Source organism: Aptenodytes forsteri, unplaced genomic scaffold (assembly GCF_000699145.1).
Source record: "Aptenodytes forsteri isolate BGI_AS27 unplaced genomic scaffold, ASM69914v1 Scaffold26, whole genome shotgun sequence".
Classification (NCBI taxonomy): Eukaryota; Metazoa; Chordata; class Aves; order Sphenisciformes; family Spheniscidae; genus Aptenodytes; species Aptenodytes forsteri.
In genome coordinates this window covers 787,273-803,538 of record NW_008794125.1, presented here as the reverse complement: position 1 = coordinate 803,538, position 16,266 = coordinate 787,273, and the positions used below count along the sequence as shown (strand labels likewise).

At 49.5% G+C, this 16,266-nt stretch overlaps 1 protein-coding gene across 1 annotated transcript in view; it reads right to left on the bottom strand.

Moving 5' to 3' along the window:
* CUNH16orf59 (chromosome unknown C16orf59 homolog) overlaps positions 1-16,266 on the bottom strand; it is an 87,416-nt gene that overhangs the window by 9,372 nt on the left and 61,778 nt on the right. The window lies entirely within an intron of this gene.

Below are 16,266 nucleotides of genomic sequence, written 5' to 3'. Positions count from 1 at the left end.
GCGCGGGCCCGGGGGAGCCGCGGCGAGACCCCGCTCCGCCCGCAGTCCCGGGCTTTGAGGGTTTCTGTGCCTGCCCAGGGGCGGGCGGCCGAGCGCCGGAGATCCCCGGGCCCCGCTTGACCCGGGGCAGCCGTTTTTTCCTCAGATGGGTTCAGCGCTTCCCTCTCCTCCTCGGCAGCGCCTCTCAGGGGAGCCGGCCGACCTCTGAGGGGGGCTAAAAAAGCCTTCACAGAGCAGGCCCATTCCAGAAGCTTCTTGTATCCGCTCTCTCCTGAGGGTCAGAGCATAAATGAGATTTTATTTCTCTCAACCTTCGCTGTGGCTGGCCACAGGTGAAGCCACCTGCCCTCACTCTGGGAGCTGGAGTCCCCCAGCACCTACTGCACAAGGCCCACATGTAGCCCACCCGTCACTGTGGGAGCTGGAGCCCCCCAGCACCTACTGCACAAGGCCCACGGAGGCTGGAGATTAAAGTTCGGCCATCACAGGGGCTGTGCTTCAGCCTGTGCCATGTCCTACCCACAGACGGGGTCCTCGCGGGGATCCCCAGGCGTGCTGGGCCAGCACAGGGAGAGCAGAAGGGCCAACAGTCCAGCACCCCAGCAGACACCACACTCTGCAAACTGCTTCTGCTGCCTTTGGTTTGCATCAGCAAAGAGGCAAATTTGTGTTTTTTTGATGGAGAGAGGAATCTGCCTTGTTCTGCGCCTGTGGAAGCTGCCTAGTTGATAACGCGATCTCTGTTGATAGCTGAATGCTGCTGGGATCCTGTCAGGAATACAGCTATTGCTGCGGAGAGGCGCACTGTGGAGTGCAGTTCTCCAAAAGTGCCCATAGCTGGCACTCGGCGGTGCCTGTTTCAGGGAGCTGAGGAGCAGGAATCCAGTCTTCCCCCTTGCACAGCAGAATAAAAAATAACAAAAATTTAGGAAGTAGGAAAGGAGTGGTTCTTTGCCTTTGAGGGCTGAATCTTCAGGTTGAGATGTTCATGATTTCTCTGCAGCCATGTGACCACAGACTCTTCTAAAGAGAAAAAGATGAGAATTCCAGGTGACTCATGGAGACAGGACTTTAAAACCCCTTATAAAACATTACAAACATACAATAAAATCATGGAATTGATCACACAGCGCATTGTGGGCTTCCACAGTCACCATCACAACATAGTTCCAGGTGTAATTTGCACATCTGGCACGTGCAAAGAGTGTTTTTGTTTCTACAGACTTTGCAACAGAACCTGAAAATTAGGCTGGCCCCTTCCTGCCGCATATATTGCAAATAAGTGTGAGTTCACTGTCAAAACACTGTTAACAGTTCTGCTTTTGAGGCATGAGCCAAGACAGAGTCCCACCTGCTCTTCTGTGCCTAAGTCGGCTCAGCAGGGCTAAACAGGAGTATCAAACACTCAGAAAATACTTTAATCAGCAAAGTCAACAGCCGTAATGCTGTGAGCCCCCCCAGGGAGCGCAGCAGTGGGACAAGAAGTGCTTGCTTCAGACAGCTGCTTCTCTAAGTCGACTGCCTTTTCCTTCTGCAAGGTTCCCACTGGATTTACTTGTTGGACAAATAGGGGCTTGACTCAGAATATCTGGATTTGCTATAATTTGCGCTTTGGAGCAAACAACAAGTGGTCCCTAAGATGTTTTTGGCTGAATAGATTGCTTCATCTCCACTCCAAGTGCATGAAGCTTCTTGTGTTTCCCTCCTTTTGGCAGAATTATCGCCGTGGTTTTCTCCTGATAGGGTTCAAAAGTCCGTCTCAGCTGGGGCGGCTAAGGGGGGCGCAGCCTGGTGTGACTCTGCACGGGGTGGTTTGCTGCTGGATGGGAATGACCACAGAGATGCAGTTTTACTTTAACTCAGCAGAGGGCCGAGTGCTGCTGTATCTGCCAGCATCTCCCGGTGCTGTGGAAGAACACAGCCTGGGCGATGAGAGTTATAGATCTCATTAGGCACCTGGATGCTGTTGACATTTAAGCAATTAAAAACAACCAAAAGGGGATCAGACTGCTGTAATCCAGGAAAGTCACCTGAGGCCTGAATCCCCCTGGAGCAGCGCTACTGACGCCGCTAACTTTTGCATCAAGTCCCTGTGGTTTAGAAGTGCTAAAAAAGGAAGACCCCCGAAACCCAAGAAACCCTTTGTATTTGAGATGAACCGGGCATGCAACCCCTCCTGAACCTCTGGCTTTGTGCAGGCGATAAGATTCCTACTAATGGACAAGAAAGCTTTAAGGCAGGCCCTTTGTCGTTAATCTGCACCTCGCTGGGAAGAAGAAGGACAGATGACCATTTGCATGTTGCCTCTGAGTCAAGATCAAGGTTAGGCAAGTGCTGCTGCCACCACAAAATTAGGAGGCAAGACGTTAACTGCCCCTTCCAACCGCAGCAAGTGCTGCACTGGTTAAACTGTGGAGTGAAACCATGGTGCAAGAGCTGGGGTGAGGTGATAATTAGCAGGTGGATAGCAGAAACTTTCCAACAGAGATAAAACCACTCCGCTGCTGACGCTTGGGGCTCAAAGCGTGCCTACATTTGACATAACAGCCTAGCTGCTGTAAGAGCTCCCTCCCTGCAGTGGACAGCCCCTCCATTCCCGTCCACACCTCTGCTATGGGCTCCTGCTGCCTCGCCTTCTGGTGAGTCTTGCAACAGGGCAACTGCTGGGTAAATCAGTTCAAACCTTCTCTTGTGGGTGGCTGGCTTTCCAGTGGATCATCTGGCAAACCCAGCTGAGGAAAAAATCCAAGGTATTTGTATCTGATTCTTTTCACTGACAACAGCTTGTGCTAGAAGGGGTAAATGCAGCAAAGAGTCATATTCTGTTCCTGTAGCAATGAGCCCTGACTCAGTACAGACCTGATCTGGCACAGTTGGCCCAGGAGACATTTATGCTAGGGACTGGATTTTAAACTAACAGAGTCTGAACTACGGTTCTACTTCATGACATTGCTTGCTGGGAAAATGCTGGGTACTACGACATGGCACACATGCTAAGTAACATTTAAACTGGTGCAAATTATTACTTAAAGATTTATTTACAAAAGATATGTAGGTTAAAATACCTGTGCGAGGCACAAGTGGCAGCTGCTGGTAGTCACAGCTCTGCCACCAGTTATTTTCGGGGCCGACCTCTGAGGGGGGCTAAAAAAGCCTTCGCAGAGCAGGCCCATTCCAGAAGCTTCTTGTATCCGCTCTCTCCTGAGGGTCAGAGCATAAATGAGATTTTATTTCTCTCAGCCTTCGCTGTGGCTGGCCACAGGTGGAGCCACCTGAACACGCAGCGTGTAGCCCACCCGTCACTGTGGGAGCTGGAGCCCCCCAGCACCTACTGCACAAGGCCCACGGAGGCTGGAGATTAAAGTTCGGCCATCACAGGGGCCGTGCTTCAGCCTGTGCCATGTCCTACCCACAGACGGGGTCCTCGCGGGGATCCCCAGGCGTGCTGGGCCAGCACAGGGAGAGCAGAAGGGCCAACAGTCCAGCACCCCAGCAGACACCACACTCTGCAAACTGCTTCTGCTGCCTTTGGTTTGCATCAGCAAAGAGGCAAATTTGTGTTTTTTTGATGGAGAGAGGAATCTGCCTTGTTCTGCGCCTGTGGAAGCTGCCTAGTTGATAACGCGATCTCTGTTGATAGCTGAATGCTGCTGGGATCCTGTCAGGAATACAGCTATTGCTGCGGAGAGGCGCACTGTGGAGTGCAGTTCTCCAAAAGTGCCCATAGCTGGCACTCGGCGGTGCCTGTTTCAGGGAGCTGAGGAGCAGGAATCCAGTCTTCCCCCTTGCACAGCAGAATAAAAAATAACAAAAATTTAGGAAGTAGGAAAGGAGTGGTTCTTTGCCTTTGAGGGCTGAATCTTCAGGTTGAGATGTTCATGATTTCTCTGCAGCCATGTGACCACAGACTCTTCTAAAGAGAAAAAGATGAGAATTCCAGGTGACTCATGGAGACAGGACTTTAAAACCCCTTATAAAACATTACAAACATACAATAAAATCATGGAATTGATCACACAGCGCATTGTGGGCTTCCACAGTCACCATCACAACATAGTTCCAGGTGTAATTTGCACATCTGGCACGTGCAAAGAGTGTTTTTGTTTCTACAGACTTTGCAACAGAACCTGAAAATTAGGCTGGCCCCTTCCTGCCGCATATATTGCAAATAAGTGTGAGTTCACTGTCAAAACACTGTTAACAGTTCTGCTTTTGAGGCATGAGCCAAGACAGAGTCCCACCTGCTCTTCTGTGCCTAAGTCGGCTCAGCAGGGCTAAACAGGAGTATCAAACACTCAGAAAATACTTTAATCAGCAAAGTCAACAGCCGTAATGCTGTGAGCCCCCCCAGGGAGCGCAGCAGTGGGACAAGAAGTGCTTGCTTCAGACAGCTGCTTCTCTAAGTCGACTGCCTTTTCCTTCTGCAAGGTTCCCACTGGATTTACTTGTTGGACAAATAGGGGCTTGACTCAGAATATCTGGATTTGCTATAATTTGCGCTTTGGAGCAAACAACAAGTGGTCCCTAAGATGTTTTTGGCTGAATAGATTGCTTCATCTCCACTCCAAGTGCATGAAGCTTCTTGTGTTTCCCTCCTTTTGGCAGAATTATTGCCGTGGTTTTCTCCTGATAGGGTTCAAAAGTCCGTCTCAGCTGGGGCGGCTAAGGGGGGCGCAGCCTGGTGTGACTCTGCACGGGGTGGTTTGCTGCTGGATGGGAATGACCACAGAGATGCAGTTTTACTTTAACTCAGCAGAGGGCCGAGTGCTGCTGTATCTGCCAGCATCTCCCGGTGCTGTGGAAGAACACAGCCTGGGCGATGAGAGTTATAGATCTCATTAGGCACCTGGATGCTGTTGACATTTAAGCAATTAAAAACAACCAAAAGGGGATCAGACTGCTGTAATCCAGGAAAGTCACCTGAGGCCTGAATCCCCCTGGAGCAGCGCTACTGACGCCGCTAACTTTTGCATCAAGTCCCTGTGGTTTAGAAGTGCTAAAAAAGGAAGACCCCCGAAACCCAAGAAACCCTTTGTATTTGAGATGAACCGGGCATGCGACCCCTCCTGAACCTCTGGCTTTGTGCAGGCGATAAGATTCCTACTAATGGACAAGAAAGCTTTAAGGCAGGCCCTTTGTCGTTAATCTGCACCTCGCTGGGAAGAAGAAGGACGGATGACCATTTGCATGTTGCCTCTGAGTCAAGATCAAGGTTAGGCAAGTGCTGCTGCCACCACAAAATTAGGAGGCAAGACGTTAACTGCCCCTTCCAACCGCAGCAAGTGCTGCACCAGTTAAACTGTGGAGTGAAACCATGGTGCAAGAGCTGGGGTGAGGTGATAATTAGCAGGTGGATAGCAGAAACTTTCCAACAGAGATAAAACCACTCCGCTGCTGACGCTTGGGGCTCAAAGCGTGCCTACATTTGACATAACAGCCTAGCTGCTGTAAGAGCTCCCTCCCTGCAGTGGACAGCCCCTCCATTCCCGTCCACACCTCTGCTATGGGCTCCTGCTGCCTCGCCTTCTGGTGAGTCTTGCAACAGGGCAACTGCTGGGTAAATCAGTTCAAACCTTCTCTTGTGGGTGGCTGGCTTTCCAGTGGATCATCTGGCAAACCCAGCTGAGGAAAAAATCCAAGGTATTTGTATCTGATTCTTTTCACTGACAACAGCTTGTGCTAGAAGGGGTAAATGCAGCAAAGAGTCATATTCTGTTCCTGTAGCAATGAGCCCTGACTCAGTACAGACCTGATCTGGCACAGTTGGCCCAGGAGACATTTATGCTAGGGACTGGATTTTAAACTAACAGAGTCTGAACTACGGTTCTACTTCATGACATTGCTTGCTGGGAAAATGCTGGGTACTACGACATGGCACACATGCTAAGTAACATTTAAACTGGTGCAAATTATTACTTAAAGATTTATTTACAAAAGATATGTAGGTTAAAATACCTGTGCGAGGCACAAGTGGCAGCTGCTGGTAGTCACAGCTCTGCCACCAGTTATTTTCGGTACCTGCAATAATGAGGCATTTTGCATAGATGAGATGTAGGGGAAGTTGTCAGCACTCATTGCTTAGGTTGACAGGTGCCAGGTGATATTCTGCAATCCATATTTCTTTTTTACTGAGCCCAACTGTCAAATACCCGTAGGCTAATAAAAATAGCCGTCCAGGCACTTGGATCTCCTGCTGGGTGCCTAAAGCTCTTCGAAAACCCTGCCCATAGTCCATCATGGTAGGACTCCCTAGGGTAAAATTCAAGTAGACATCACGCTTCAATGAACACCAAGAAGAAAAAGGAGAAGCAGGAGATAAACGTCATCACTAATAAACCTACCCACACTTTCTTAATTCTATTACATAAGCTATGCTCCTCCTATGTGCTGCCCATGGAGATCAGTGCTATCTGCTGAGCTGACATAGGAAAGTCCTCCCTGTATATACTGGGGTGATGTCCTATACAAACTCTTCAGGTTCTAGGGAGATACCTTAAAGACCGAGGAACTGATTCACATGCTCCTGTGGGTCCCAAAACATTCTTGTTTGAGCCAAGGAAGAGGAAAACCTCCCAATATTTCCAATGTAAGCCTGAGGATGTTGCTATGCTGCTGGAAAAATGCATAAATATCCAAAGATCCTTCTTCAGCTCTTGTTGTCATTTCTTTAGAGCAAAGACTCCAGGAAATGCATCTATGGGAAATACTGGTTATAAATAGATTCCCAGACCCTGTATCTTGCTGCAGCCAAAATCCCTGCAGAATGCACATGGCTATCAGCAAGATGGGGTGGGAAGGGGATGTGACATGTCCTGGAGAGAGCATGTCTTGTGGCACATTGCAGCTGGAAGTGAAGGGTGTCAGTGGGCAGTGGGCACATTGATCTTGCTGGGGCACCCAGTGGGTGCTGTGTCCAGCCAGCCAGCGGGCAGATTGCCAAGCTGCAGGTCACAGGCTACATGAGTTTATAAAATCAGGACAAGCATCAGCTTTGTAAAACCGGCTAGGTGAAAAATGCTGACAGCAGTGACACTCTTACAGGGAAATACTCTACTTGGTATCCTCACCTCTTCCTGAACTGGAGGTTACATTTTATCAGCCCTCATTAAAACAAAACAGGGAGGACAAAAGTCTTTTATGTGCGAAACCATGAAACAGATGGGGCTACAGTATGTATCCAAGTTGGAAAAGAGTACAGCTGAGGTGGGAAGATTCAGAAAGAAAAGGGAAGGTCTTTCCAAACGTGGTCTCCTGAGGCATGAGTGTCCGTACACCAGCTTGGAGTTTGGGTTAGGGGAAAACCCAGTGTGGGGAATCCAGGGCTCTGGCAGCTGGATTTCTCTGCTTTGCGTTACCTCGGGCTCCAGCAGTGCTTGCACTGGATGCGGCCGTAAAGCGGGCTGCAGCTCCCTCACCGGGACCACACTCAACATGAGCTGGTGGGATGAGCCTTGCTCCAGAGGCTCTGACTTCAGCGCTGGAGCACAGAGCAGGCAGTGGACAGGGAAGGGAGGATCTGCTGTCCCGTGAAGACTTCCTGCCAACGGCAGAGGCTGAAGCTCTGGCCCGTGGAGTGGGTGATCTCTGCCCAGGCTGTGCAAATCCGGTATGGCTCTCAAGAGATCCTGTTTGGCCATGTGGGTGGAAGGAAGTGAGGTACTGTGGTTTGGGGGGAAAACAGTGTTTCAGCAAGGAGAGCTGTGCTGTGGAGTGAGACTGGGGAACAGGGAAAGATATGAATCTGGAGATTTGGCCAGGGTGCTTGGAAAACATCTGCAGCAATTCATCACACAGCCCCTGTGAACACCATGTGCAGGAGTGTTCTGCCTCTGGCTGCTGTGTTACTCTGCCAGTGTTTTTTTTTTGAAGCTGTGTTACTCTGCCAGTGTTTTTTTTTTTGACGTGCTGCAGTAACAACAGGGTCTTTCCTCCCATGTCCCGGTAGAAAATTATGCATTTAACACATGCAGGTCCCCATAAAACCAGGCCAATAGTTTGTATGCCACATGGGAAGTAGTAGATTAATCCCCTGCCTGGGGAGTGAATGTGTTAAAGATCATCACATTAGCACATCTTCAAAATCCTGAACCCAAGCTGAGGTCTTGGTTCACACCAAATGAAAGCGATGTCCCTCGGAGCCGTCAGACAAGGAAAGGGTCTTGTCCAGTTATTTGTAGAAAGTCCCCGTATTGCTAAAGTATTTATGGGGCTGTTTTGCCCTCAAGGCTTCTCACTAGCTGATTTACAGTCTGGGAAAATGCAGCCAAATGGAAACCTGAGGGGTCCTTCCTTTTTTTCCTGACCTTCTCACAGCATGGGTTCTTGTGAAAAGGAGGAGATGGGGTTCCTGTGGGACAAAGAGCACCAACCCACGGACCAGGGCTTCTCCTGCTGAGGACTCATGCACTGGGGCTCAGGATAATGTTGTGCAGACTTCTGAAATGCCTGCAGTAATTCATCAGAGTTCTCACAAATGCCATGCTCATCCACACCTCCCCAAACATCATTGCCTCTGGGCTGCTTCACTTCTGATGGCAGGAGAGACGCCCTCCTGCACAAGCACTGCTGCTTGCAAAGGAGAGACTCACTGCAGCTGGGGTCTGGGAGAGTCCCAGCAGACCAGACTCCCTCAAAGTGAACCGCTTCTTCATCCAGCACTTATTTCTGTGCTGGAAAGCCTTAAATGATCCTGTTAGAGAGCGTTGCCGTGAGATGTGCATGACCACTTGATGCTCTGAATGTTTGCACGCTAGCAGTTAATTCTCTGGGAAGTGCAGCTCCCGGGGATGGGAGCGAACTCTGGACCCATCACCACTGGAGGCTGTGGATGTCAAAGGTTGCATGGGTTAAAAGGAAAAACAAGAAGCTATTAACAAAACTCATGGGGAAAAAACACCAATAGGAATTAAATGCAAAGATCTGAGCTCTGGGGAAGGTCTCTCATCCACAGTTTGCTGGGGAAATAACACTGTATGTTGTCTGGTTGCACACTGTGTCCTGTGCTTCTGCTGTTTGCTGCAGGTAGAAACAGGGTCCTGGGCTTGGTGTAATCCTTATGGCTTGTGACCCTGAACTCCCTGTCCGTCACGGAGTACGCAGCGAGCAGCCTCTGGCCCGTGGTGGTGTTCATATGTTCATGAAGCTTGAATGGGAACACGAAGGCTAGGGGTGGTGGGTACATCAGCCACGCTGGCGATTGTGTTCAGATGTGACCCTGAGCCTCTGACACCAGCGAGCTCAGGCTCTGGCTGGTGCTGAGTTTGAGTCTGAGCCCCATGGAGGATGGAGAGGAGCAAGGGCCAAATCTGAGCCCCATGGAGGATGGAGAGGAGCAAGGGCCAAAGACAAATCTTTTCCTATTTCTCTCAGAGTTGCTGGTAAAGCATACAACAAATTTATTTTCTCATCTGCCGTTGTAATACTCATGGATAAAGGCTAAAATGCTGCTGGCCTTTTGCTTATTAGAGGAAGTTCAAACATGGGGTGTACATACCTTGGAGAGGCAAGGCTTCCCAAACACATTTACGTTTATCCCCAAATGTCTTCCTTCCAGTTGAAGAAAGGAACACCAAACCTTTGACAGGGCCTATCTTTTCCCATTTCAAGATATTTTTGGCTAGGACAGTGAGGTTGTTTTGCCGTACTTGTTTGGGAAGTGTCTGTGCAGTGGGATGGAGGAGAGCACAGGCGGGCTCAGCCCGGCCACCCCACTGCCCCACTGCCTCTGCCAGCTCTGCGGGCTGTGGAGCATGTAAGGAAACAGCTTACCATGGCCCCATGCCTCCTCTCTGCTCAGAGCCAGCAACTGGTCAAACTGGGCACTGCTGCAGCAGCCCTTTGTGGCTATTGCCCAGGCACCGGGCTGACTGCTGAAGGAAGCAATGCCTGCTGTGTGGTGAGCAGGGCCTGGTGTAACCGTGCATGCTCTTGGTTGGGGTGGTCCATGCTTCTGTAGTACAGAAGATTAAAACTGGTGAAGGTCCAAAGGTTTGGAAAACAATGTGATGCCAGGTACAAAAGAGAAGAGACCTGGCAGTTACTGTACAAATAAACCTGCTTCAGTGCTTACTGAAACGGAACATATACTGAGAAGGAAAAACCTCCAGACACTCCTATAGCCATGTAAACAGAGGTCCACATGGTCAGAGTCCACTGGGCTGTTCTGGTAGCAAAAAAAGGACAATGAGCCATGGCTTTATGAATTGCTTTTCCTAGTTGCTCTTTTATTATTTTCCCTCTTTAGTTAATAATTAAGAGTTAGAGAAGAAGGGAAATGCCAGTTCTGAGTCTGTGGTGTGGTGACTGATGCTGGAAGAGGTTGTAGTAATATATTTGGATTTTAATAGAGCATTTGACACTGTGTCTCAGTGACTTCTGTGCAAAACTGATTAAGACAGGCTATATGTGAAAGCTAATGATGGAAAAGACTGCCTCAGGTGGAGGAAGGTATCTAAGTTTCTACAAACATCACTGCCAGATTAAGAGCTGATAAACAGTTCAGACTAACATCAGATTAACATAATCTTCATCTTTGCTGCCAGTCTCAGACAAGACCTTTCAGCTCCAGGCCATCATATCTTCTATCGCATAGGTAAGAGCATTTGATGAGCTCCATCCCGTTTCCTGTGGGCAGCAATCATGCTCAGAATCAAGCTTGTTGTTTTCCTTTATTCAGTTTCATCTTCCTCTTCTAGAATTCAAAAATTACTGCAAGACTCCATGCATTGGAAATCTCCTTTTCATTACTCCTGAACTTGATTTAAGACATAAGACAAAACTTTTCAAGGCACTTTCAGCTAGAAAGACTTCCAAATTCATCTGTCCGTTTTTCATCTCTCTGAGCGCATTCAGCTGAAACCGAGTAAGAATCTTTCATATCAAGCGATTTTGAAATGCTCCAGACATGCATATCATCTCTGGAAGGACTTCTGATTTCTACTTGTAACTCACACTCAGTTTCTGGCTCACACATCTGCTAGGAGCACATCCTTGCATTCACTGGTGATATCTGCGCTAGAATAACCCTCCACTTCTCATCCTTGTCGGCAAGGTCGGCATTATCAGACAGCTCCAGCTCTCAGATTTATTCACAGAAGTTCCCATCTGCTGTTTTTGATGTCAAAGGAATGTAAATTCCTTTCTTGTATCTTCATTTTAATGCCTCATCTCTGGAAAAAATATTAGTGGTGGGCACCTGGAACATCTTGGAAGGGTCGTTGTTTCCATACCGTGTCATCTGCCCAAAGCAGTAATTCTCCATCTCTTGAACAGCTTCACACTCCTTTAGTATCTCCACTGAGTGCACAAGAGACAAAGAGATCTGAGACAGAGAGATTCTGTCTGAGAGACAGAAAGTCCAGTCATCTGTAGAGGTAGTTATTAGTTCTTAGTAGGGAGTCATATCAGTCTGCAGATGAAAAAGTTGCTTCAGTTCTCTTTGAAGCAAGTACTGATTAAGAGCCATCAGAGGTGGTGTCTCGCAATCAGCAGCTATAGCTTTTACAAGTAAGGTTTTTTAAGATGGGCCAGCCATAGAGACCCTCTTTCATAGCCTTCTGATTTCCCCAGGCAATTTGATCACGCCCAACACTCTGGAAGACCATAGCAACTTTGAACAGTTTTTGTTTTGACCATATTAAATCAGATACATCATTCCAGTAGGCATCACCGGATCTGTATCACACCTGGCTGCAAAAACACAAGGTGAATTCCCTGTGAATTTGGTATTTACCTTTATTAGGGCTGAACCCAGCCTTGACCTGAATGAGGAAGGGTCTGGTCCAGCTCCTGTGAGGGGAGCACAGGCATCAGTACAGAGCTGCCAATGGGGTGGCTGAGAAGGTCTCGAAGCCCCCGCTGCCCCCAGTAGATCGGCCTGTACTTTACCACCTGTTTTCAGTTTTTATCTCTAGGTTGAGCTGACAAAGTAGTGCTGGCCTTACAACAGGGAATCGTTGAGTGGCCATGGCCTCCATTCAAATTCAAAAGCCCCAGGTAAGGGACTAATTCTGACGGTGGTGATGTGGTTTGTCTGGGAAGATGTTTCCCTGACAATTAAATCACCTGGCAAAAGATTGTGCTCTCCTGCAAGCTGGGGCAGAGTGTGGAAGGACTGGATGAGAGGTATTAGAAGCTGGAAATCCTCTTTTTATTTTCTCTGTCAGGTGAAGTCAGCTGTAGCAGGAGCTGAAGGCAAGAGGGAACCGGCCCAAAGCTGTGGGTCTTTTCCCGAGGCAGGAGGACAGATGTGTGGAGTGTTGCATTCGGGTTCCTGTTACTTTCTCCAGAAGCTGCCCTCTCCCTGCAAGGCATGTGACGTATCAGTGGTGTGTTCAGAAACTCTTTGCACAGCCTGTGGTTGGGGTCTGTTTGCTCATATGGGTCTGTTTGCGCATTCTAGTCCTCACATGGCCAAAGAGTTACTAGTCTGAAGAGTTAAGCAGGAGGGCTCAAGGTGAAGTCGGAGTCCAGAAAGGGGGATTAACCATCTGGGTGTTGGGGGGGGTCATAAGTGAACCTGGGGGGGCAAGTAGCTTGAACATAACCTCAGAGTCTGTGGCCTGGCAAGAAATTCAGAGAATCAAGACCAAAGGACTGCCTGGACTTTGTTGTATTCAAGACTTGCAGGGGATTCAGCAGATCTCGTTCCTCTCATCCCTCCTTCCTCTGAGGCAGGAATCTCCCAAACCATTATCAGGACTGCCCCCTTTCTTGGAGCAGACTCTCCGCCTTGCTGCTGTTGACATCAGACCCCTCCATCCCCACCAGCTGTGTGCCAGACCTCTCCGGGAGCGGGGCCAAGGCTCGAATGCCCACTGCCCACGGAGGGACGGTCCCACGGAGCCCTCCTGGGGCAGACCCATAGCCCTGCAAGCCCACATGCCAGGCTCGGTTGGGCAACAGGTTGCAGGCCGCTGCGAAATGAAGAAAAGCACTTCTCCTGCTTGGGAAGGAGGGACACTGTGTTGAGTTTGTGCTGTATGTGTGATGCAGATCACAAAATAGCTTAACACTCATGAGCTGTCAGACCTGGCATTTTTCATCAACCTGAACTTGATTTTTTAGAAATTATTGTTAATTACTCTCTCCAACCAGAAAGCACAGTTCTTTGATCAGTGCTTCACAAAGCAAGTACCATCCATTGCTGCATCTTGTGTCAGCAAATTAGGAGTTGCCTTCATTACAAACCGTGCTCGTCAGCTGTGTCTGAAGTCCTGGAGCTGGAAGCCTTCACAGTAAGAGAAGGAGTAAGACAAAGCTTTTGTAGCTAGGTCTCAAACCATAGACAGCCAGTTTGTATGAAGGAGGCCTTGTAATGAAGGTGCAATCACTGATAAGCAGAAGATAAGGTCCAGCAGCTGTCCCAGAAGTGAAGTAGGTGTATCAAATGGGATGATTTTTTTATCATTGTCTCATCTGCAACCCCAGGCAGGGATTGATAGTACCTGTGTTTGAAGCATGATAAACAGGAGTGCACGTGCACCAAGTTTCTCGGAGCGGAGCTGTACTGCCAGGGCAGGATTTGGCATCACGGGTGCAAAAAGTCAGTGTTGGTTAGTGTTGTTAGCCTTGTTCACACACTGTCAGGTGATTTAAAGCATAGCTGGTGTCTTGACCCTGAAAAAGCAACACACTCCGGAAGACTGTTGTCCATGAGGCTGCCCTGCCATGACAGAATCATTGCTCTTCATAAATCATTGCTCTTCTAAGCTTATAGAGAACTGGAAAGTGAGAGACTTTCAGCATTAATTATAGCTCATTTTTCTGGTAGCTCACTGTTCCACAGCTGGTTTAGAGCTGCCTGAAGAGAGGTTAAGAGCCCCTTTGCCCGACTGTGTGGAGAAGCGATCTAAAATAGGAATAGTGCGATGAGGGAGAAGGATGCTCGTGACACTGTGACATGCTTTTGCAGCAGCCTTTGCTCCCTGCTATGGCAAAGTGGCCAATGGCAACATTTGACGCAACAAAGCCATCACTGCTAGAAATCAATTAAGTCAAAAAGCCCACCAGCATTCTCCAGTTTCCTTCTACTTGTCCGGAGACGTCTGCATCTCTTGGCTCTCAGGACATCCTGGTTTTGGACCTCCAGGCTGGGCAGCCGTGCCCTGCTAGTGTTCCCCTCGTGGCCTCCTCCTCATAGCAACCCTACAGGTGCAGAAAAGCCTGGGGAAGGCTGTTGCCCGAGTCAGTGCAGAGAGGAACGGCACCTGCAGTTTAGTCCTCTCTACGTGGGCCGCAGCATGCCCCAAGAAGTGCTGTGAAATGAAACCAGTATTTCAGACCCCCTTCTCTTTACACGCCGTGACTATTAACTGCGCAAGCGCCATGTGGGTCAGGACCTGCGCTCCGTGCTGCATTTGCAGGCTCGGGCTCAGCCTTTCACAGAGCAACTGCTCAGCCCGAGCCCTCGTGAGAAGCCGCTTCTACCCCACAAGCCCTCTGCTTTACATCAAAGCCGCTCTCGATTGAGAAGGGAAAGTGTTTTTCCTTCCTTATTCAGAGCATGCCTCGAGCGTTTTGGCTTGGGAGCTCAGCTCATACCACAGCTCCTCTGCCAGACATGGGCCTATCATGAGTTTTTTTTCTGTTTAATCATACAAAGAAAAATGCATTTGCCTTTCTCAGCAGACATTTTCACTGCAGTATCTCCTTCTTAGTCCTAGAGTATATTTTTCCCCCTACTGAATTACATGGTTTACTTTGTGTACTTGTGTTTTGCCAAATGTGAAGCATGAGGATGATGCTGTTTTGGAGACACACTGATGAGGCCCTGCTATTCCCAGCCCAAAAGTTAATGCTAACGCGGGGTTTCATGGGATGTTTATCTCCGAGTGCTTCTGGGCAGCTCGGCTGGTAAATCACAGAAGTCTTAACCTCCAAATCACCAGGCAAAGCCTGATGTTAGGGGCATTGCTAATGAAAGGCAGTCGCATAAACCTCTCAGGCTGGCAGCAGAGGCTGCTTATACAAATCATCACTGTTTGAAAGCAGAGGCTGCTTATACAAATCATCACTGAGCATTCTTAGAATTTTTTAACTTGAATTAAACGTTCCATGGCCCTGCAGCACGGCAGGTGGATGTGCACAAAATAACAACGGGAAGAACACAGCAAATTCAGGCAGTTCCTTACCCGAATTTAACAGAGGTGTATATAGTACGTTCTGGACTTCACACCCATTCATTTTGTCCAGGAAGGCACTGTATGGATACCCTCCCGTGGTTCCCACCCCACTCCGCAGTGCCTGTGCAGCTGGCCACCGTGCTGAGATAGTCCTGTCTGCAGCAGAGAGTATTGAGGGCAATGACTGGACAGAGCCAACTTTTGGGGCTGGCTGAAGAGGCTGCATAAAGAGGGCCTGCCTCTGCTTCCCTGTGCATCGCCGTAGATTGGTCGGGGGTAGCGCAGCAGCAACTGAGAGCAAGCTGCAGCTTGCCATCATCCAGCGGTGTGGCACTGCATCCCTGAGCTGCAGGGAAGTGGTGGTGACAGGGGTCTGTCATCGGGGCAGGTGACAGAGCCGCTCCATGTGGTGCTGGCACATGAGGGATGTGCAGCCCCTCAGCACACAGAGGTGCACAAAAGCACTCGCCCCAAACCCGCCAGAGCTGTCTGCCCCTCGTCCTCCACCGTGCCTCGGTGCATGCAGGTGCCCACCCGCAACGTGGCAAGTTGCAGGCAGGTTGTGTCTGTGGGTGACTGCAGGCAGCTGGCAGAGGGGTGCAGAGAGGCTGCTGGCTGCAGCTGGGAAGCATTATCAGCTCCAGCTGCATCACCAGTGGAAAGCAGGGCAAGCGGTGAGGGGGAGGAGAAACGATCAGCAGGAACTGAGGGAACAGCAACAGCTCTCAAAGAGCAGTTTGCAGTGATGGAAAAGCACCGTGGCTCTTTGATCCTCTGGTTTCTCTCAGGGTAGCGGGATTCCCCAAGCCATCAAAACTGCGGGGCTGGCATGCTGCTTTGATGCACGTGAGGCCTCTCATCTGAGCTCGCAAAGCGGCGCGTGTCCTGCCTCTGTGTGTTTATCAGCATGGTGGTTTTGCGTGATTTAAAAGGAACATCTAGCTCAGGACAGCGTTTCACTTTTTCCGGCCTTCCTGCTCTAGCAGATGTCTCCTGACTTTGAGGTTATAAGCGTAACCACTTAAGAACTATAAAATGCGACAGGCAGATTTTCGCCAGGCAGCCTGCCCCGTGCGTGGGGAGCCGGTGGCGCGGGTGGGGTGCCGCCCGCCCCGCCTGCGCTCGCACCTGCCTGCTGGGCAGC